Source organism: Symphalangus syndactylus, chromosome 16 (assembly GCF_028878055.3).
Source record: "Symphalangus syndactylus isolate Jambi chromosome 16, NHGRI_mSymSyn1-v2.1_pri, whole genome shotgun sequence".
NCBI lineage: Eukaryota > Metazoa > Chordata > Mammalia > Primates > Hylobatidae > Symphalangus > Symphalangus syndactylus.
The window spans coordinates 16,730,162-16,752,797 of record NC_072438.2 but is presented as its reverse complement, the minus strand read 5'-3'; the positions used below and the strand labels follow the sequence as shown (position 1 = coordinate 16,752,797).

The 22,636-nt window shown below is 41.7% G+C and overlaps 1 protein-coding gene across 4 annotated transcripts in view; it reads left to right on the top strand.

The window, feature by feature from the left end:
• STK32B (serine/threonine kinase 32B) overlaps positions 1-22,636 on the top strand; it is a 440,365-nt gene that overhangs the window by 164,224 nt on the left and 253,505 nt on the right. The gene's annotated exons all lie outside the window — the stretch shown is intronic.

Below are 22,636 nucleotides of genomic sequence, written 5' to 3'. Positions count from 1 at the left end.
CCATGCCCCACTTGTTCAAAACCATCCAGAATGAAATCCAGATTCCTTTCTGTTGGGACTGGAGCCTAATAACTAAAACCCCACTTCCTTTTAGCTTCTCCAGCTTAGACACAGTTGAGAAATAAGACTAGAAGTGAAGCAGATAGAGATCAATCTATCATGTTTATCACTGGTGAAGAGGTTATTAATGAACACAGCTTGGGTCTGCTTAGGAAATGGATTTCTTATATGCACCTTGATTAAACTTTTTCCCCTTTAGTAAAAACGTGCTTCTTTAAAATCACAAATGCTTCCTTCTTAGAGAAGCTTCTTGTCTCATTTCTGATTACAGCCCTCCCATCTATACGTAAGCCGTTTGCTTCTTTTTAAGAAGGTTGCCTTTTCCCTTATTGATTTATGGGGGGATTTATATGTGATGAATATCTTCTTGTAGTTTGTAGCTTGTATTTATACTTTATGGTGACTTTTGGTTAAAAAATGTTTTAATAAGATTAAATTACCAATTAAATTAAAGATAGTGATTTTATGTCTGCTTTGAAAAAACACTCCCAATCTTGAGGTCACAGTGATATTTTCCTAAATTTTCTTTGAACAGTTTGAAGCTTGGCTTTCACCTATTTAAATTCAGGATTCTGTGCATGGTATGAGGTGCTGATTTTTGTATATGGTGATTGATATGGTTTGGCTCTGTGACCCCACCCAAATCTCGTGTTGAATTGTAATTCTTATGTTGGGGGAGGGACCTGGTGGGAGGTGATTGGATCATGGGGGCGGGTTTCCCCCTTGCTGTTCTCATGATAGTGAGTGAGTTCTCATGATATCTGGTTGTTTGAAAGTGTGTAGTGCTTCCCCCTTGGCTCTCTCTCCCCTGCCGCCATGTGAAGATGTGCTTACTTCTCCTTTGCCTTCCGCCATGATTGTAAGTTTCCTGAGGCCTCCCCAGCCATGCCTCCTGTAACAGCTTGTGGAACTGTGAGTCAATTAAACCTCTTTTCTTTATAAATTGCCCAGTCTTGGGTAGTTCTTTATAGCAGTGTGAGAACAGACTAATACAGTACTGTGTAGGTCCAGGTTCATTTTGTTACTTATAGACAACTCACTATTCCAGCATTATTTATTATAGACATTCATGGTCCCCAGGCACCTGCAGTGCCGTCTATCATTTCCTTCTCTGGGTGGGTTTGTCTGTTCTGTTCCAATGCTCTATTTGTCCAACCCTGCACTACACGCACACTGTCTTAATTATTACAACTTGACAATAACACAAGAAACTTAAGAAGAAGTTAAAAATCACTCGTGATCTCATAATCTAAAGACTATCTCTGTCTCCGTTTCTTTGGCATTTCCTTTTAGTCTTTTGCTTATTTTCAGAAGATATTGTATATACTGATTTGAATTTTCATTTTTCCTTAACATTATATTTTGGCACATATTGCCAAATGCTCCAAATTTTTGTTTGATTGTGAGAGAGGTATGAACAAAGTGTTAAAGTTTTAAGAGGAAGCAAGAGAGCATTTTTATCTTGGGAGAAATCTGAGAAGATTTTGTGTCTCCAGACTATATAGTTACATAGGTATTTTCTTGTTGATAAATGAGCTGTGACAACACATGAAAAGAGATGGATCATTGATTTTAAAAAACAACACAAAGACATTGGGAATTGATGGATATATTGAAAATCTAAACCTTGCTTTTCAAGTTTTTTAGATGGGAGCAAGCCATTTGCTAAATGGGATCTTCATTGAACCATTTCTTTGGGAACAAACAATGACACAAAAATATGTGGAATCCTTTCCCTTCTGCAGTGGGCCCAGAGCTCTGAGAACATAGTGTTTTAACTGGGTTCTAAGTTAGAAAGGAAATTTCTTGGAATCTGCAGGGACAGTGATGTGAACTGCAATTCTCAACAGTTAGTTGATGTGTTGATTATGGTTGGTTGGGAGTTTAAAGATCTTTAGTCACTTCAATCAGATATCACATCTGATTTTTATCCCTAATTTTACTGCAGGACTTCCAACATCATTTTGCCTCCAAATGAACCTATTCAGTCAGCTTCAGTTAAGAACTGGAGGGTAAATGCAGATGGGGCACCTTTCACATGAGAACAATTTCCTTTTGATTTCCAATAGAGGCAGTTTCTCCTCTTTAAGTCTCCTGGAGACAGGGGCTTCTTTGTTCTGTCAAATGGCTTCCTATTTGGAATTAACTGGGTTTTTTATTTACAGTCATTTATAAAATCCTTATTGCTTGGCTTCTGCTGGGATGAGATGGGGGAGTGTTAACGATTTTTGTCGTATTTATGCAACATTAGATGTTGTTTAAACCAAAGCCACTCTGTGCCTTATTACAATCCTTTAAACCCTCAGAGCAGGCAAAATTGTGGCATCTCTAAGAGTCTTAGAGATGGATGGGAACTTAGACACAGCTCACCTTGCCTGACTCAAGACTCCCTTCTCCAGTGTTCAAGTCAATATCCATTGAGTGCTGCCTCTCAGCCAGAAGATGGACCTCCACAATTAGGTGCCTGTGGTGGTCTGCTCACTTTACTCAGTCTGTTTTGTTATATAACTTTTTTAATTGTGAGGAAATCCTGCCTGTCCCTTATCCAAAGCTGGCCGGCAAAGAATGTCTACCCACTGATTGTAGTTTTGCTTTTTGTGGTTGCAGAATGAAAGTCTTGTCTATTAGACTGTGAGTGCCTTGATATTCTAGACTAGTGGTTCTCAAACCTTACTGTGCATGAGAATCACCTGGAATACTTGTTAAAGACCAGATCACTGGAGCCCACCTCAGAGTTCCTTATTTAGTGGATCTGGGTTTGGAACTAGCAGACTTGCATTTCTAACAAGTCTCTAGGACATGCTGATGCTGCTGGTCTGGGGAGCCACACTTTAAGAACTGCTGTTAAAGACCAAGATAATCCCTTTATCTTGGTACCAGGCACTTTGTTAGGGGCCAAGGATGAAGAAACAGACACAGCAGACACAGTGCTTACCCTCATGGAGCGTATGGTCCAGTGGAACTTACTGGACATATAAGCAATGAAGTGAAGTGTTTGTTATGACAAACAGCAGTTGAGAAGCTCTGAGAATATAAAGTAGGAGAACTTATCTGGCATCAGGGTCGGAGTCAGGGAAGCTTTCTTGCAGAAACCTGAAAAATAGATAGGAGGAGTTTGTATGACTGAAAAGAGGAGGGTGGGCAGGGAGAAAAAGAAGCTCCAATGAGTACAGCATGGATGAGGGCACAGCAGAGGGAAGATGGGCAGTGCAGTCTGTACAAGGCACAGAAAGACAGCCAGTGCGATGGATGCACAGAACACAGTGGGGAAGGCTGAAGGAGCTGGAGATGCCTTCTGAACTAGCTTAAGAGGGTTGGGTTTGTACTTCCAGGTTAATAGGAAGCCATTAAAACCCCACCAGGTTTTAAACCAGGTGTGGTGGGTGTGATATGAACAGATTTGTTAGTTTATGAAATAAAGTCTTATTTGGCTCTGTTTCCAGTGCCTATCATTGTAAGTATAAGTGCATGGAGGAGCTTAAGTGCTCTTTGCCTTGTGTATAGTGAGTGCTTGATAAATATTAATCACCTCACATGGTGTGTATGTGAGTGTGTGTTGAACAAGGCAGCATTTTAGGCATCCATGTGTAGGTGTGTGCCAGTGACACAGGAAATAAATACCTTAGGCTCAGCAAAACCGAACTTATGTGGTAGCATGGACTGCCAGTGCTCAGCTTGCTTGAGGCCGATTATGCATTGCCTTGTGGGTAACACCATGGCTCTGGGCCCCTTATACAATACATAATTTGGATTATAGACTAAAATGATTTAGAGGAGGCATAATTTTTCATTATTTCAGGCTTAGAGGCAGGATTATGATTGACTGATATAATTTAAAGTCTATAAAAATACCACTGACCTGTAGAACTGAAATATTTTCAGTTCTTCCTTGCCAGGAGGTCATTCTGCATTTTATGAGAAAGGAAGTCTGCAGAGCAATGAAGGAGGCAGTGGGGGAGGAAGCATTAAAAATGACATTGACCACAGATTTTGCTGTTACTGAAGTGATACAGGAATGCCAGTCCCCTTTTACCTCATTAGCAGTTTTTGGAGAACATTGAGATTTGGAAAGAGAGAATGTACAAGTGTGTTTAGGGCATTGGTTAACATATGGTTTCAATTACAAGATTTGGCCTTTGTACTTATGGGGAGTTGCTTAGGGCAGAACAAATACCATAGTCATACCATGTGGTATCTGACTTATTGTTTTAATAATTTGGAGAACATAAGATCTCACCAACAATAGGACTTGTCTCTTAAGTCTAATGTCTGGACTTGGGGAAGAACATTTGTCAGAGTCCTCAGTCGAAAGGGAGGAGGACTTGGGGATTTCTCATTCAGGAAGAGACAGTGGAAGGAACACAAGTGTCAGCTTCAGTTAGCCCTTCATTTGAATGCTGGCTCTTGTTTATTGAGAAAATTAGTCTACCAGAGCTGTAGTATTCTCATGCAGTGAAACTACTATGAACCTCACAGGATTTTGACACATAATGAAAATTATACATAGAAGGCCTCAGGCTTTCTAAGAATTCTTCTTAAAAGCTGTTATCATTATTATTATTACTCTTGCTATTTTTGTCTGTGTGATGTATCAGTGGGTCAAGTGCCTCATTACCAACCTTTCAGGACTCTTTAAATTGCTTACATCTATACACCTGCCATTCAAGACCCAGTCCTGGAAGTTATGCAGAGACACTTCTGCTGCATGCCACTGGTAACACAGGCTATTGGGCTGGCCAGACTCAAAGGGAAAGTAAATTTATTCCACTTCTTGATGTGAGTAGTGGCAAAGAATCTTGCGGCCATCTTTCATCCACCAAGCTGATTTGTAGTTTTAAAAGATCACTCTGACTGTTATGTGGAAGATGGATTGAGATATGAAAGCAAGTAGCCTATTTAGGAAGTTTCTGTGATGGTGCAGGAAAGAATAACATCTTGGAATAGGCTTGTAATGAAGAAATGGTAAGTAGATATATTGAAATATATTTTAGATATATTTAGAGCTGACTAATGGATTGGTTCTTGAGGGTAAGACTGCAAATTCCTTTGGCCAATTCCTGTAGTTAGGACTGTAGCCTGAAAACGGGAGGACACGGCTCCGGGACCCTACCCTCAAACTGCGTGCTTGGCTGGTTCTCATTCCAGACACGCTGGCCTCCTCATTCAAGTGCTAATTCCTTTTACAATTTCGAAGGAGAGGTGAGGCGAGGTGGATTCCTTTAGCACCCCTTCTTGTTAGTCAGCCTTTCTCTGGAAAAGTTCTAAAAACTTAAACCAGTAACACATTCTTTTTCCTTTAAAATGCAGAGTAGAAGGCGGTTTCCTTGCTGGGCCAAGAAAACGTGAAGTGTTCTGCTTTTGGCATGCTCCTGCCAGGCACGTGGCTTCTGGCTCTCCCGGCTGGCCTGGGAGCTGGGACTGGGCACCGCCTACTCCCCTTTGTCTGCCGGGCCGCATGTGGCACAGGCCCCACTGGCCTCTGAGCTTGTTTTCTCAGCCAGGCAAAGAGGCTCATATTCCCAATGCTGCCCTTGGTACTCAGACCAGCCCCAAATTGTGGGGTGTGGAGAGCCCCCGGTTCACTTGGGTCCATTGATGGTGGACCCCACTGCTGTGTCTGTTGGCTCTGTGCCTTGTGAATGCCGCATCTTTTTTCTGATGTCACTTAGAAAGCCTCTCCAAGTTGGAGTCTGACCAATGTTTCAACCCACGAGGGCTCTCAGCAGTCTGATTGAAGAATGGTTTTCCCCCTACACCTGGGAGGGGCCACAGTCCTGGGGCAGATGCTGGCCTCTGGAGGCCCTGGGTGGCCAGGCCCCCTCATGGGAAAGGACTGGGCATCCCTTTGGTGTGTGGAATTGGGACCTTCCAGCTCCTTCCTGTAGAGGAACCCAGCAAACGTGTGCCTGGCAACACTACATTTTTTTCGGGTTATCAGTTTTAAAAGTTGGAAGCCCGGAAAAAGAGAAGAGCCTTGAGGAAGGTCAAGCTTTCCTTGTTGTGTTTTGTGTGTTACTTAGTTCACTCAGCTTACTGAAGTTGGTGATGTTTGTGAAGACAGACAGCAGAGGGTCACAGAGGTTGAGAACTTCACCAAGGTCACACAGCATTGAGTGAGTGTCAGGACAATCGGCCCAACTTCCGAGCTGGTCCTCTGGGTGCTCCCCTCAGGGCAGTGCCTTTCAGGCCCTATGACCTTGACCCATAGTAAGAAGTCCCTATTAGGGCTGGACTGGACCAGCACCTGCCTGCGTACTTGTCATTGACAGCAGGGCTTCAGCAAGCAACCCCAGCTCACTGCTCCACTGTGTGCACTGCCCCGGAATGCTGTCTTGTCTAATTCATTTGTCAGCATACCTTGGCCCTCAGGATCTGCAGGCTCATTTCTGTCACTAGCTGCTTTTTGGAGATTGTTGCTTTGGTGCAGGCCTGGTAGGGAGCGGACCCTCTGGAACAGGACAGTGGTTGAAAGAATAAATGTGTCTGCAGGATAATTCTTAGCTAAAGGCAGGATGGGAATGAACCCAAGTTTAAGATTGTACAAACGTGCTGTAATTATAAGGCTGTGGGCACGTTCAATTTTATTGTACACACTAAGGCTTTTAATTTTGTTTGAAAGGAAAAAAAGATTGCAAATTCCAGTTTAAAGGATTTGAGGGATCCCTAATGTAAGTTTAGAGTCCCAACAAGAAGATATACACTGAGTGTGCCTAGTAACCATTAGAGCCATAGCATGTCCGAGAACTATCCAGGGTCCTGAAGCATTCACTCCGCTTTACCCATTTATCCATCCAGCAATCTCTGGCTTTGTGCCAGGCACGATGATCCATACTAGTAGTATAAAGACCAGTAGGACAGGGTCCCAGCTCTCAATGAGATCACAGTACTTTTGTGATGATTGCAAGAAATCCTAGGACAGTGTGATGAGTGCTAAGATAGAGAGTAAACAAAGGGGACACCTAGGCCAGCATGAAGAGTTCAGATAAGGCTTTTGGATGAAGTTGACCTTTGAACTGAATACTGAAGGATTAATGACAGGTGTCCAGGTTATAAAGAATCAGGGAGAAGGTATTTCCTCCACAAACAGCTTGCAGTAACAAAATTATAAAATGCAAAATGTCAGATGACTACAATTGAGGCTGGAAAGGCAGGGAGAAGGTCACCAAGGACCTTGTATGTGAGCCTTAGGAATTTAGATGTCATCCTGCAGACAATGAGGAGGCACAGAAGGGTTTTAAGTAGGGAGAGAGACATGGGATGATGTCTACCTTGTTAGCTAGCTCTCCATGGCAGCATAGAATTGAGTGGAGGCAGAAAGAACAGAGGCAGGGAGGTCAGTGAGATCTCTGTTGTAGTAATCAACTAAGGTGATGGCAGTGGGGATGGAAAGTATGAGAAGAATCATTTTCTCCCTCTCCTCTTTATCAGGTTGACTGCTCAGGAATTTCTGCTGAGAATTCTATTCTTTAAGGAACTTATTGGGGAAAGTTGCTACCATCTCTTTCTACCTCTCATAGCCTTATTGGGTTTCTGAGTGATTGAGTATCTAACATAACTTAGTGTCCTTTGCCTTTTAGAAATAATTGTCATATTGAAGTTGAGTGTTCCTCTGAGGGTGCCCGGACCTTTCAGTTCTTCAGAGATGTTCTTCCTGGAGCAATTGATGTTCTTCTCTGTTGCTTCCTCCCTCCCCTAGATTGATGGGTTAAGAATCTGCTCTATAGATCCAACTCTTTTAATGTTCCCACATCCGCTTTTGGAAGGCGGTAATAGGTGGCACCTCTACCTTCACTAATAGAATGAACTATATTCTTCACACCAATTTTACAGCAATAAAATGCACTCATCATTTTTAATGGGCATGCATTCCTGAGATGTCAGGGAAATAAAATTAGCAGGAGTTGGTGGCCAAATTCCTATAGGCTATAGGATATAGGAGATAAGGAAGAGATGGACTCTTAGATAATACCTGTGTTTAAGGCTTGGAATGATGTTACTGTTTGCTGGGATGGATAATACAAATGCTAATAAAGATAATCCGTCTTTTCAGGGAAGACATATTTAGGTGGGAGAGAAATAACTACCTTCAGATGTGAAATGGGGATATAGCAGATGCTGTCAGTGCTTCATGTCCATGTTCATGGTTGCTTTGATTCCTACTATGGTTTTAGTGTGTGCCCTCAAAAATTCAGGTGTTTGAGACCATCCTAGCCAACATGGTGAAACCCTGTCTCTACTAAAAATACGAAAATTAGTCATGTGTGGTCGTGTGTGCCTGTAGTCCCAGCTACTCAGGAGACTGAGGCAGGAGAATCACTTGAACCAGGGAGACAGAGGTTGCAGTGAGCCGAGATCATGCCACTGCATTCCAGCCTGGAGACAGAGCGAGACTCCATCTCAAAAAAAAAAAAAAAATTCAGGTGTTGTTAATGTGATAGTATTAAGTGGAGCCTTTAAGAGATGATTAGGCCATGAGGACTTCTCCATCACAAATAGGATTAAGACCCTTATAAAAGAGGTTTCACACAGTGGTCAGCTAGCTTGAACTTCTGCCTTCTGCTATTTGAGCACCTAGTGTTCCACCCCTCTGGAGGATGCAGCATCAAAGTGCCATCTTGGATGAAGAGAGCAGTCCTCACCAGACAAATGAACCTGCCAATGCCTTGGTCTTGGACTTCATAGCCTCCAGACTGTGACAAAACTAATTTCAGTGTTTCTGAACCACCAAGGCTCAGGTGTTTTTTTACAGCAGCACAAACAGACCAAGACAGAAATTGGTATCAGGAGTGGGGTGTTACTATGCCAAATACCTAAAAATGTGGAAGTAGCTTTCAAACTGGGTAATGGGTAGAGGCTGAAACAGTTTTGAAGTGAATACTGTAGAAACTCTACAATATCCAGAATTGACTATTAAGGGCAATTCTAGGGAGGGCTCAGAATAAAAGAAAAGCTGTAGCAACAGCTTCAGTCTTTATAGTGATTACCTAAGTGGTCATGATCAGAATGTTGGTAGAAATATGGAGAGTAAAGGCTGTTCTGATGAGTTCTTAAGTGTAAATGAGCAATGTCTTATTGAAAACTGAAGGAAAGACAACCTTTTTTACACAATGACAAAGAACTTGGCTGAATTGTGTCTGTTCCCTGGGCCTTCGGGGAAAGCACAACTTAAGAGTGATGAACTGGAATATTTGCTGGAGGAAATCTCTAGGCATCAAAGTGTTCAGAGTGCTGATAACTTCTCTTAATTGATTATAATAAAATGCAAAAAGAACCTATTTAAGGATAGAATTTATAATCAAAATGAAAGCAGAATGTAAAGATTTGGAAAATTCTCAGCCTGGCCATGTATACAGTAAAAAAATGTGGTTAGGAGAACAAAATCAAGGGAATGGTCAAGTGATCATTTGATAAGAAGATTAGTATGGATATAAGGGAGCCAGGTGCTATTCACAAAGATAATAGAAGAATGACCCAGAGATCTTTGGGATAGCCATGCCCATCACAGGCCCAGAGTGCCAGGGCCTTGAGGCAAAGTGGTTTTGAGGGAGAGTCCCAAGGCCCATGTGGGGTCTTAGAGCTCAGGACCATCTCAAGTCTCTGGTTCCCCACATTCTTGTACAGCACTCTTTGGTTACCATAGCCATAGCTTAAGAAGGCCCAGGTGCAGCTTGGACTGCTTCCCAGGAGGGTGCAGATGGTGAGCCTTGGCAGCATCCATGTGGTGCTAATTCTGCAGGTTTGCAGAGTGAACAAGCTATGGAGGCATGACTTTTTCCACCTAGATTTCAAAGAATGTCTCAGAGTCATAAGACTCAGGCAAAGATCTGCTGCAGGGGCAGAGCTGCTGGAGAGAGCCCCTAATGAGGCAATGCCTAGTGGAATCATGAAGGCAGGTCTCTCCTGAAGCCCCACACCTGTAGAACCACTAGCACACAATGGCAGCCTGGGAGAGCTGTAGACTCTAACCAGTAAGACCTGAGGTGTGGATTGTGCCCAGCAAGGCTATGAGGGTGGGGTCCCCTGCAGCCAGTGTGTACAGAAGGGGGATAGGGAGTCAAAGATTATTCTCAGCCAGGCGCGGTGGCTCACACCTGTAATCCCAGCACTTTGGGAGGCTGAGGCGGGCGAATCACGAGGTCAGGAGATTGAGACCATCCTGGTTAACATGGTGAAACTCTGTCTCTACTAAAAATACAAAAACAAAATTAGCCAGGCGTGGTGGCAGACACCTGTAGTCCCAGCTACTCGGGAGGCTGAGGCAGGAGAATGGCGTGAACCCGGGAGGCAGAGCTTGCAGTGAGCCAAGATCGTGCCACTGCACTCCAGCCCGGGCGACAGAGCGAGACTCCATCTCAAAAAAAAAAAAAAAATTATTCTCCAACTTTAAGACTTAATGTTGTTTACCTTTTGGGTTTTGGACTTACTGAGACCTGTTATTCCTTTCCTCTTTCCTATTTCTTCCTTTTGGAATGGGAACGTCTAGCCTATACCTGTCCCACCATTGTATTTTGTAAGCACATAACTTGTTTGATTTCACAGGCTCACAGCCAGAGAAGAATTTGCTTCAGAGTAAATCTCACCTTTGAATCTTACCCATGTCTGATTTAGATGATATCTAGAAGAGATTCTTGACTTTGGACTTTAAAGTTGATTCTGGGATGAATTAAGATTTTGGGGTGCTATTGGGATGAAATGATTATATTTTGTACGTGAGAAGAATATGAATTTTGGAGTCCCAGGGGTGGAATACTGTGGTTTGAATGTGTTCTTTCCAAAATTCAGGTGTTGCCAATGTGATGATACTAAGAGGTGATTAAGGGCTTCCATGAGGGCTCCTCATGTAACCTCCCAATGTACTTAGCTCCAGCTTGTCAGAACCTCCATATCTTTTTTGGAGGGCTCCTCTTAGCCTACTGGAATGTTGTTTGATGCATAAAAAGCTGGAATTGCTTCTGGAGACACTTAGTATAAATTTGTAAATCCTCCAGCTCCCTTGTAGCCCAATCAAGGATCCTCTGAGAAGTGACTCACTGTCCCCAAGCTCCCCCTTAGGATTTCGCTGGAGACTTGGCTTGATATCATATATTTGCTGCTGGTCTTTTCCTTCCTGGTTCCACTTCTCTACTCCCTGGTGGTTTTCCCAGGAGAGCTTGCTAATAGCTACTGTCAGACGAATCTCAGGCCTGCTACTGGGGAATCAAAACAAAGATTGGGAATATCACTAATGTTAATTAATATGATATTAATTATATCAATTCATCATTAATTAATAATATTAATGACAAATATATGGTGATGTATTAATCATATCAACACTGAGTATGAATCATATTAACTTATAGAGTTGATATGATTAATTAATAATACTTATAGAGTTGTGAGGATTAAATACAATCATGCTTATAAAGCATTTTATTACAATACTTGGCACATAGTAAAAATTCAGGAATTGTTAGTTAATTTTTATTAAAGTGGGATTTTAGGAATGCCTATTTGAAGTGTTTGTGGTCATTCATGCAGACGTGAAATAGGCATTTTAGAGCAGTGGTTTTCAAATGTTTGTTCCAAGGACCTCTTATGCTGTTAAAAATTATTGAGGACCTCGAAGAGCTTGTTTTTGTAGAATATATCTACCGATAATAACAATTTTATAAATAAAAGCTGGGCCAGGCACAGTGGCTCACACCCATAATCCCAGCACTTTGGGAGGCCGAGACAGGTGGATCACTTGAGGTCAGGAGTTCAAGACCAGCCTGGCCAACTTGGCAAAACCCCATCTCTACTAAAATGACAAAAATTAGCCACTTGCCTATAATCCCAGCTACTCAGGAGGCTGAGGCAGGAGAATCGCTTGAACCCAGGAGGCGGGGGTTGCAATGAGCTGAAATTGCGCTATTGCACCCCAGCCTGGGTGACAGAGTGAGACTGCGTCTCGAAATAAAATAAAATAAAATAAAACAAATAAATAAAAACTGAGGAATTTTGAGAAAATATTTATTGATAAGTGCATTTTAAAATAGCTTCCCCTTATCAGCAGTTTCACTTTCCATGGTTTCAGTTACCTGCAGTCAGCCAGTCTTTATCTTCTGGTTGGGAAGGAGGGCTGCAGGCCCTCCCGCTGGCTGACAGGTTCAGAACCTTAGAGGGCTGATGATTTGGTGCCATTTTCACAGCATTTGGCCAGCGCTTTCTGTGCCTTGTCTTGTGTGTAAAATTCTGTGGACATTAGACAGGAGAAGCTTCATATCCTCTTAGCTGGAAGGGCTCAAGGAAGAAACAAGAGCACCTCTAACCAACGGCGTTTTAGAAGCATTTTAGCACCAAGCCAGAACATTTTGCATTTCCACATGGAAGAGGGAAATAGTTTGGTCTTTTGCTTAATAACTCTGAAAATGAGTGCTTAGGAGGTGTGCTGGACAGTGGGAAGCATGAGAATTTATCCAAAAAGCTTTTGTTTCTTGTTTTTCCCTCTCAAATATTGTCCATTTCTTCAGACTTCTGTTCTCAAGGTTTGTCTCCTTTCAAGAATCTGATAAAACCCAGGCATGTGCTCAGCACTGTGTGTGATAACTCTTAACACTGTTACAAAGTGTTCTGCTTTTAAAATTGGTTAAATAAGGACATTTTCAGTTGTGAAGGAATGCACTCAGGTTCTGAATGTGAGAAAGGAATATCATATGTAAGCAAACCAAATCTTAAATGACATGCTTTTATGTTCCGAAGCTAATGTGCTGACTAGGGCTACAAAATTTGCTATTTTTTGCAGATGCCATTATTTTCTTAAAGTTTTAATAATTTTTCTTTCCTCCACGTTGCATTTGTTTCAATACGCAATCATTGTATAATCCTTACACGTGGACATCCAGGACGCAAGTATAGTAGTCCCCCATTTCTGCATGGTTTCATTTTCTGTGGTTTCAGTTACCCACAGTCAACCAAGTTCCAAAAACATTAAATGAAAAATTTCAGAAGTAAATAATTCATAGGTTTTAAATTGCCCACCATTCTGAAAAGCATGATGAAATCTCATGCCTTCCCCATCCATCCCACCTGGGACATGAATTATCCCTCTGTCCACTGTGTCTATGCCATCTGTGCTATCTTCTCATTAGTCACTTAGGAGCAGTCTTGGTTAGCAGATCAACTGTCACAGTTTTTCAATCCTTATTTTCAAGTAGCCCTTACTTTACTTAATAACTGCCCCAAAGCACAAGAGAAGTGAAGTTGGCAATTTGGATATGCCAAAAAGAAGCCAAATATATGCCAAAGAGAAATTGTTAATCTCTTACTGGTCCTAATTTATAATGTACACTTTACCAGAGGTATGTATGTATAGAAAGAAACCTGGTTATATAGGGTTTGGTAATATCTGCAGTTTCAGGCATTCAGTGGGGGTCTTGGAACATATACTCCGTGGATAAGGTGGGACTACTGTAACATAATGTTAACATAAGTAACATTTTAACTAAAAATACTTATTTTTTTCAAAATGAAAATACAGTAAGGAAATGCCATTGTTGGCATTCTTGCAAATCTTTCAATACCTGTTTTTATTGAAACCAGTATTCTTATATCTGCTTCATCATGCATTCAATTGCAATGTCATGTTTTGGTTGAAATATATGAAGAAAACCCAACTTCTGACAGATACATAGTTGAAGAAGTGAGAAATTTTTAATAGTTTGTTTTTTCAGGTCATTTGGAACATTCTTTGAAACCACACCATAACCCAACAAGCAGTATTTTCTTAAAGATTATTCGAGTTACAGAATCCGAAATCATGTCAATGAGATTTCATTCTCTCTCACGTTAAAATTCTTTATTCTGTCTTGAAATTTAAGTGGTTCTTTTACCCACGCATGATTTTTGTAGCATAATATATTGGTAATGTGAAAAATAGTCACTGACTTATTTAGACCTTCCACGTATTGGCATATTCCATTATAAAATTTTTAAAATTTAATTTATTAATACCACCACCGAACTCATTAGGAAAGTCTTTAAATAATTGGAAAGCTGTTTAATTCATATGAGACACAAATTTTCTAAAAGACGAATTTTCACTTGAAAACTCAATTTTATTGGCAACAAATATATTCAGATATTTTTCGTGAAATGACAGGCTTCTTTCATTCCTATTCAGGTTTTTCAGGTCACACATTCTGTGAAGTAAAAATGATGTGGCATGCAAAAAGCGTCTAGTTCAGCTTACAACTCAATTGCAAAAGTGCTTTTTTCCTCCCTGGAGTGAAGTACTTTATATGTACTTTCTATTTTGTCAGATGGAATATTAAAAAGCATACTCAAAGGATGAAAATTCAGTAATTTTTTATCCTGCTTCATCAGTGCCATTCTTAAGTGAAATTGGCTTTTATTTACGAATTTGAGGTAGTAAGAAATCCAATGACTACCTGGAAAGCAGTTTGGTGCTGCTGCTTGAATTTGTGCAAAGGAGCCAGCAGTTTCGCCCATCACTGAGTTCACAGTATCTGGGAGAACATTTGTTTTATCATTTATCCTTAGAATAAATGAGATCCAGTATCTGGGAGAACATTTGTTTTATCACTTATTCTTGGAATATTCATGAATATTCCAAGAATATTCCAAGAATAAATGATAACCTTGAGATTAAAAAGTTATTCCGCACCTTGAATATTTCACCACCACTGTATTTGTGCAAGGTATTCACGTAAAAGGTCTTTGGCGATTAGTTGCTGCTGATACCAGACAAATACAAGCAAAACTGCAAGTCCAGTCATATCTGTTGACTTGTCCGTTTGTAAGACAAGAGTGAAATTCTATAATGAGCGATTGAGTCAGTCTTATTTGCAATTAAATCTTTAATTAGAAGAGTTGCTGTATGTCAATATCATTGGAAACTGGCCATGCTGCAATTTCTTCTGCTGACTTTTCATCCAACAGGGACACCCACATAAGGCTTCATCAGCCTCTGAGCCACCCTTTGAGCTTCGTCAGCCAGTGCAATGGGTAGCTTATCCTGAATATGCTTCAGTGGCTTCTTCATTTATAGTTTGAAAAGCTGTAATAAAATTTTTTTGTCTTTTATGGATCTTGTTTTTTTCTGTATTTAACATAGAGACTTGCCTTGGAGATAGTGCAGTTCAGTTCCAGACCACTGCAGTAAAGTGAATATCACAATAAAGAGAATCACAATAATTCTTTGGTTTCCCAGGGCATATAAAAGTTATGTTTAGGCCGGGTGCAGTGGCTCACACCTGTAAGCCCAGCACTTTGGGAGGCCAGAAAGGGTGGATCACCTGAGGTCAGGAGTTTGAGACCAGCCTGGCCAACGTGGCAAACCCTGTCTCTACTAAAAATACAAAAATTAGATGGGCATGGTGGTGGGTGCCTGTAATCCCAGCTACTCGGGAGGCTGAGGCAGGAGAATTGCTTGAACCTGGGAGTCGGAAGGTGCAGTGAGCCAAGGTCCTGCCATTGCACTCCAGCCTGGGTGACACGAGCGAAACTCCGTCTCAAAAGAAAAAAGTTATGTTTACACTATACTGTAGTATATTAAGTGTGCAACAGCAATGTGTCTAAAATAACAATGTATATACCTTAACTAAAAATACTTTATTGCTAAAATATACTAACAAAGTCAGCACGTCTTTGGAAAAATGATGCTGATAGACTTGCCTGACATAGGGTTGCCAAATACTTTCAATTTGTAAAAACAAAAATGCAATATCTGCAAAGAACAATAAAATGAGGTATGCCTATATTTAGTTTTTTTTTTTTCCTTTTAAACTCTGAAAAAATTGGTGTCAAAATGATGCCACAACTTAACTGGTATCACAGTATTATTCTAAAATGCACTGTTTGGGTTATAGCTATACTAGAAGCCCAGACCTCACCACGACGTAATGTATCCATGTAACAAAACTGCATTGGTAGTTCTTCAATCTGTATAAAAATTCAATGAGATAAATTATTAGTATCTATGATGCTGGAGGAAAGAAAGTAGTTTCCTTTGTTTTCTGACCTGGGTTCTTTGGCTTAGCTTCATCTACTCCAAAGTCAGAACTCCCTGATATGTCAGTTTCACCTTTTCCAGCACGGTTAAACATGGATGATACAGCTTTGGGCTGAGGAAGCATGTATTTTAGATTTTCTAAAGCTAATGAACTATCCTTCAAGATGAGAAAAATACACTGTAAATACATGTTTATTTATTTTAAAGTAAAATGTATTAAATTATAGAATAATGGTTTTAGGCAAATTTAAAATTATATATGTATTATTTTCTGGAATTTATCTTGAAATTATTTCGTAAACATTGACACAAAACTAAATGGCAAAATGCATTTCATTTTTCTGTTTCTAAGTGAGTATAAGGAAAATTTTAGAATTTCAAATGAACAATTTTTGGGGATGATAATGAGATTACAGAGATCAAGTAGTTACACTGAAGATGGCTAATAAGGATACAGCAGAAGTTCTGAGAACAATCTGAGATCATTTTTGAATGTGCATGTTTATGCCCCAAACCTACTACTTCATCTTATTTTATTATTTTTTAAGATGGAGTCTCACTGTTGTCGCCCATGCTGGAGTGCAATGGCACAATCTTGGCTCACTGCAACCTCCACCTCCCAGGCTCAAGTGATTCTCCTGCCTTGGCCTCCCAAAACCTACTACTTTAGAAAACTCTAGCAAACAGAAGAACACTCAAGCATGCATTCCACTTTTTTTTTTTTTTTTTAAGTGGAGTCTTGCTCTGTCACCCAGGCTGGAGTGCAGTGGTGTGATCTCGGCTCACTGCAACCTCTGCCTCCCAGGTTCAAGCAATTCTCTTGTCTCAGCCTCCAGAGTAGCTGGGACTACAGGCGCCTGCCACCACGCTCGGTTAATTTTTGTATTTTTAGTAGAGATGGGGTTTCACCATATTGGCCAGGCTGGTCTCGAATTCCTGACCTCAGGTGATCCACTCGCCTTGGCCTCCCAGAGTGCTGGCATTACAGACGTGAGCCACCGCACCCGGCCACGTTCCACTTTTACAGGACATTGTCCTATGTCATGTAGCCTCTGGAGAACTCCACTATATACTCACGAGAGTATGAAGGTTTGGGCAAATAAAGTCTTTTTATTATGAAAATCATTTTGAACTTCTGGACACCCTGGAAAGGTCTGGGACAGACTTAAAAGCCACATTTTGAGTGCTGATATTGCCACACTTTGGGCTGGAGATGTGGTGTTGAAGCAGCACCTGTGTGCATGTACATGTGGAAAACACTCAGTGCAGATGCTGGCACAGAGCGCTCAGGAAACCTTAGCTGCTGCCATTACAGAGGGGAGATGAATCCACAGAAAATTTCCCCAGAACAGGAGGGGATAAGAGAGAATAAGATGAGAAAAGTGCTCTGAATGGCACCTTCAGGACTTTCACTGTTTATGGAATGAATTGGATGTCCCAGAGATGGGTGTGAAAATTGCCAACAGACAATTTAGAGTCTATGGAAAAGGATACGGACACTTCTGCAGACAGTGACGAGGAAGAAAGTGATAACCTGCAGATGTAGGTATGGCTCAGGTGCCCCAGAGCCCCCCGTGGGGTTGTGCAGTGGCTCACGTCACCTGCCAGAGTGAGGACCCCACTGCATGTGAGAAACTCCGCATCACTCTCACAAGGATTTTATGCCCTCCTTTGATATCTTGCATCACTCTTGCTATTACTTGTTTGACGTCTGCCTCCTGGAGTTCCAAGAGGGAAGAGATCGTACATGTCTTCTTCCATGCTCTGGCTGCCTTGCCTCCATGCAGTAGACACTCAATAAATATCAACTGGCCAAATGAATGGATGGACTTGACTTTAGAGTAGCTCTTAGCCGGGTGCAGTGGCTCACACCTGTAATCTCATCACTCTGGGAGGCCGAGGCGGGAAGATCGCTTGAGGCCAGGAGTTTGAGACCAGCCTGGCCAACATGGCAAAAACCCCATTTCTACTAAAAATACAAAAAAGTAGCCGGGCATAGTGGCACACACCTGTAATCCCAGCTACTTGGGAGGCTGAGGCACAAGAATCGCTTGAACCTGGGAGGCAGAGGTTGCAGTGAGCGAAGATTGCACCACAGCACTCCAGCCTGGGCAACACAGTAAGCCTCTGTCTCAAAAACAAAAACACAAAACAAAACAAACAAAAAACAAAGAAAAGAAAAAGAAAGAGTAATTCTCAATGGAATAGATGGAATAGTTGGGGTTGGAAAAGAAAAAAACAGGTGACCAAGGGCTGAGGACCAATGGTCAGGGAGGAAGCAGAGGATACAAGGGTGACAAATCTTTTCAGAAACCTGACTGTGAAGAGTTGAAGAGAAAGAGATCAATAGCCCATGAGGATCAAGGGACCACAGCGGGTATTTTTTAAGGTGGGGAGGAAGGATTAGCAGAGCCTTGTGCTGAGATGAAAGAGCCAATAGAGAAAGAGAGGACAAAGATACACAGAAGAAAGGATCCCATAATGAATAGTAAAAATTCCTTCCTTCACTGAGAACATACTAGCCGAGTGCCTGTCATGTGCCAGGGCTTGTGCTGGTTGCTTGGGGTGGAGTGGTGAAGAATAGAGGCACGTCCCTTCCTTCACTGAGCTGACAGCCCAGCCCAGACCTTTCTAAACAGGTGTGCCCTGGACCTTTTTGATAGTCTAGTGAAGGCTATGGGGTCCTCTCTCAGAATAATGCTTTTAATTGTATATAATAGAATGCACAGAATTACAAAGGAAATTGATGACAGTCTATTAGATAACATTATTGAAATATTTAAAAACAAATTTGTGATTTAATAATGTATGGACTTTGATTAATGTATTAAATAAGATCTAAGAGCATGGCAAAGTAGTAATGACATATTTAGAAATCTGTGTAATAACTATAATGTGATAATGAAAATATCTGCACTTTCAACTCTACAGAATCACAGACACTGCTAATGCAACTGTGATTTGTTTCTTTCACAATTGAAGGACATGATAATTTCAGTTGGGTGTGAAAACATACATCTTTATTTTCACTAAATTCCAAGTTAAGGGGCTCCTTAAATTCTGTCTAAATACCTAAGGACTCCAGGTCTAGAATCCCTGATGGGATATAGGATGTACTGCATCTGTTCCCTGGGCCTAGAAGGCAGACCCTTCCGGATGGTCAGGGGTGGTGCCAATGGTCAGTAAGTTGGGGAGCAGTGAGTGAGAGCATTTCCATGTGAAGTTGGAGATGAAGCCATTTGCTGAGTATTTGCATGGCAGGGATGGTCTATGTGCTGGACAGCTCTCCTTTGCCCCTTTAGGTCCGCTCTCCACCTGCCTCCTTCCTGCCCTGTGCCCCACACCAATAGGCTCTGTTTATACCTCCTTCTGTTTGGGGAGAGGCCAGTGGGAATACCAACAGGAGATTGAGGTGGGAAGGAGAATGGGATTGAGGCACTTATTCTGCAGCTCCCTGCATCCGAAGGTCACAGCAGCTTTCTCCACACAGCTCCGTTTGTCCCTGGTAATTGTGCATCCTCTGTTACTAGTCCCAGGTAATGCTGTGCTACTTGTGGTTTCCCTAACTCTGCCCACATCTTTGTAAATAGTCCTTTTGCTAAAATAACCTCAGATTACCTAATGTGATGCATCAGTTTGCTCTCATGACCTTGACTATATAGTTTGGGAGGCTTACAAGGACTTGTGAAGGTTTGGAGTAGCAGCAATGGGGAATGGACAGGTTTATGGGCAGTACTAAGATTTTGAATTAAGCTGGGGACCACTGACTTATGCTAAGGCAGGGTTATGTGGTATTCTCCAGTAGCGTTAACCTACAGGATGTCATTTACCAACATCATGGGATTGACGTGTGCTGAGGAATTCTGTGGAAGTGTGGCAGAAAGGAAGTCATGAGCAACAGAACAGTTGACATGACGGACCAAGGACTCTCAGGCAAATAGGAGAGTTTGCAAAGAAAGGAGACAGTTGATATACTGGAATATAGCAGAATGCTTAAAGGACTGGCAGTCTCAATGAGGTCCAAGTTCAAGTAGAGGGGAAGGAAGGGTGTAAGGGAGTTACAAGGATAGGAGCTGTGATGAGTTCAAATTTAATATTTCAAGACTGCAGCAATTAAAGTAGATGAAGAATTCCAAAGTGTAGCCAAGGTAGTGGATAGTTGGAGTGAAGGAGAGAAGTTATCACTGAGGATGGGGACATCTAGTAAGCCAGAGGCCAGAGAGGTGGATAAGCCATTCACATGGGAGGCTGGGGTCACCCATGCAGGAGGAGGGACTTGGGATAGAGAGGAAAGCTGAGATCAGGAGGTGAGGTCCATGGACACAACATGGGGGTTGGTAAGTGGCAGAAACAAGAAGTGATAACAGATGGTGCAGCCAAGCAGTGAGGTCTCCAAGAAGAAGGGTCTTTATCAAGAAGGTGGAGGAGTAATATCTGGAAATGAGATAGCCAGAGTGGGCACAAGTACCCCCTTCTCTGGACCTTATTTAACCTGTGTCTTGCTCTCTGGACCTCCCTGGGACTCCCTCTTGCCCTGACCTGGATCTGCCCTGCCTCCAGCTAAGTCTGACCTGACTTATCTGACCTCATGTGATCTGATGAGGTTTGTTCTGTTCTGGACTATCATCCAGGTTCTTGACATGGTTCATTTACAAATATAAATCATACTTCAGTAGGAAATGAGGTTAGATTATTGGAAGCATTGTGTAGTACAAGTGGCCGCCCTTTTGAATCAACTCTGCTACTAACTAGCTTATGTACAAGTTAGATACTCTTACTGTTCTTGTTTTTTCTCATCTGTAAATAGGTATAATAAATAATAATTACGTCTGAAATGAGCTATTATATACCAAGTGCACATTGCACCTTGCCTGGCACGTGGGAAAAGTTTGGTAAAATGGAAGCTGTTTCTTAACCCCACGTCTTTTACAGATAGTGGCCTAGACAAGGTTAAGTAACCTTCATGAGGATGGAGACTTGTCTGTCATGGTCACTGCTCTATTTCTTTGCTCAGTGCCTGGCACATAGAAGGGGCCCAATAAAAAATATTAATTAAATCTGTACCAATCCAAGCTCATAAAATAATTATATAGGCTTATGAACTCCTTCCTTTTTATTTCTGGATTGTAAGTGGAAAGGATGGATATGGGATAAAATGATTCTTTTCACTCTTACAGACTTTGTTGTTTATTTTTCCAAGCACTTTTACCTGTGCTTTGGTGTTGGGGCCACAGCAGTCCAATGACTTAGCCAGAGAGGATATTCTTATAATCTTTGAATGGGAAGAACTTGGAACAGAAAAGTTGCATTTCTTGCCCAAGGGCACTCAAAGCATAAATGGCTAAGTTGGGTCTCCCAGTTGGGATACATTTTTCTAAGAAATCTTTATGCCCAATGAATTAGAAATAATTTAGAAATACTTTCGGTCCACAGGTTGAATCAAAAGAATGAACGTTAACAACACATAATTAGAAGGAAAGGAGGTACCCTTCCTGAGAACTTTGCATAAACCAATCACAGTGCCAGGAATTTTTACATATGACAGTTGAGTTCATTATGATGTTAAGTAAACCAGAACATTTCGTTTCTCAAGCAGTCTTGCCATAGAGTGGGAAATGTGTGGATTTGGGGATGAGATAGACTTAGATTCATCCTTTACTAATGGGTCACCTTGGGCATGAAGCTTAATGTCTACAAACTTCAGTTTTCTGGTCTATAAAATGGGTACTGTGCTGCCTGTAGCACATGGTGGTTGTGCAAAATGCTGTGTACACTGCACATGTGTGTACGCAGCAGGCACTGGGCAGCAGAGTGTGGTGGTCAAGAGCATGTTCTCAGGAGTCTCAAGAGCATGTTCTCAGGAATACATGATTTTGAATCCCAGCTCCATCATTTACTGGCTGTAGGTCCAGGGGTAAGTTACCCAGCCACACTGTCCTCCATTTCCTCATGTTGGAAAGAGAACGACAATGGCATGCCACTCCTACTGCTTTGGTGAAGATGAAATGTGTTAATATTTGGCAAGCACTTAGACTAGTACAAGGTACACAGATTATCCAAGATAGCCTATTGAATTAGCAACTTTATCTGAGGATTTCAGATAAATAGAAGGTTATACCTTAGCCAAATATATCGGAAATTTGCCTATCCTTAAAAAATTGGCATCCTACTTTAATAAATCCAAGTTACACCACGACTTCTTAAAGTACTTGTCATTGTGGAATGGAGGCTGCTCACAACAGTCTGCTCCAGCCTCATTTTGCTAAAAATAGATTCTTCAATTTGAACCTTTGAACCCAGCAGCACTTCAGATGCTTAACAAGGCTAGTAATGCTTAACAAGGTCTCCTGCACAACTTTCTCCTCCTGAAAGTGGGGATGCAGAAGTGAGGACAGAGAAGCCTGTAAACACATAGGAGAGGAGATGGTCTTTCCAGGGGGGAGGTAGCTTCCTGCCCATCACATACTAGCTCTTTAAAGCAAGCAGGGACAATTGAGCTTTCCACATGGGGGACCAGCAGGAGGGGATAGGAGAGGATTAGACTTCAGGAAAACAAGGTCTGGCACAGCCAGAGCAGCCAGG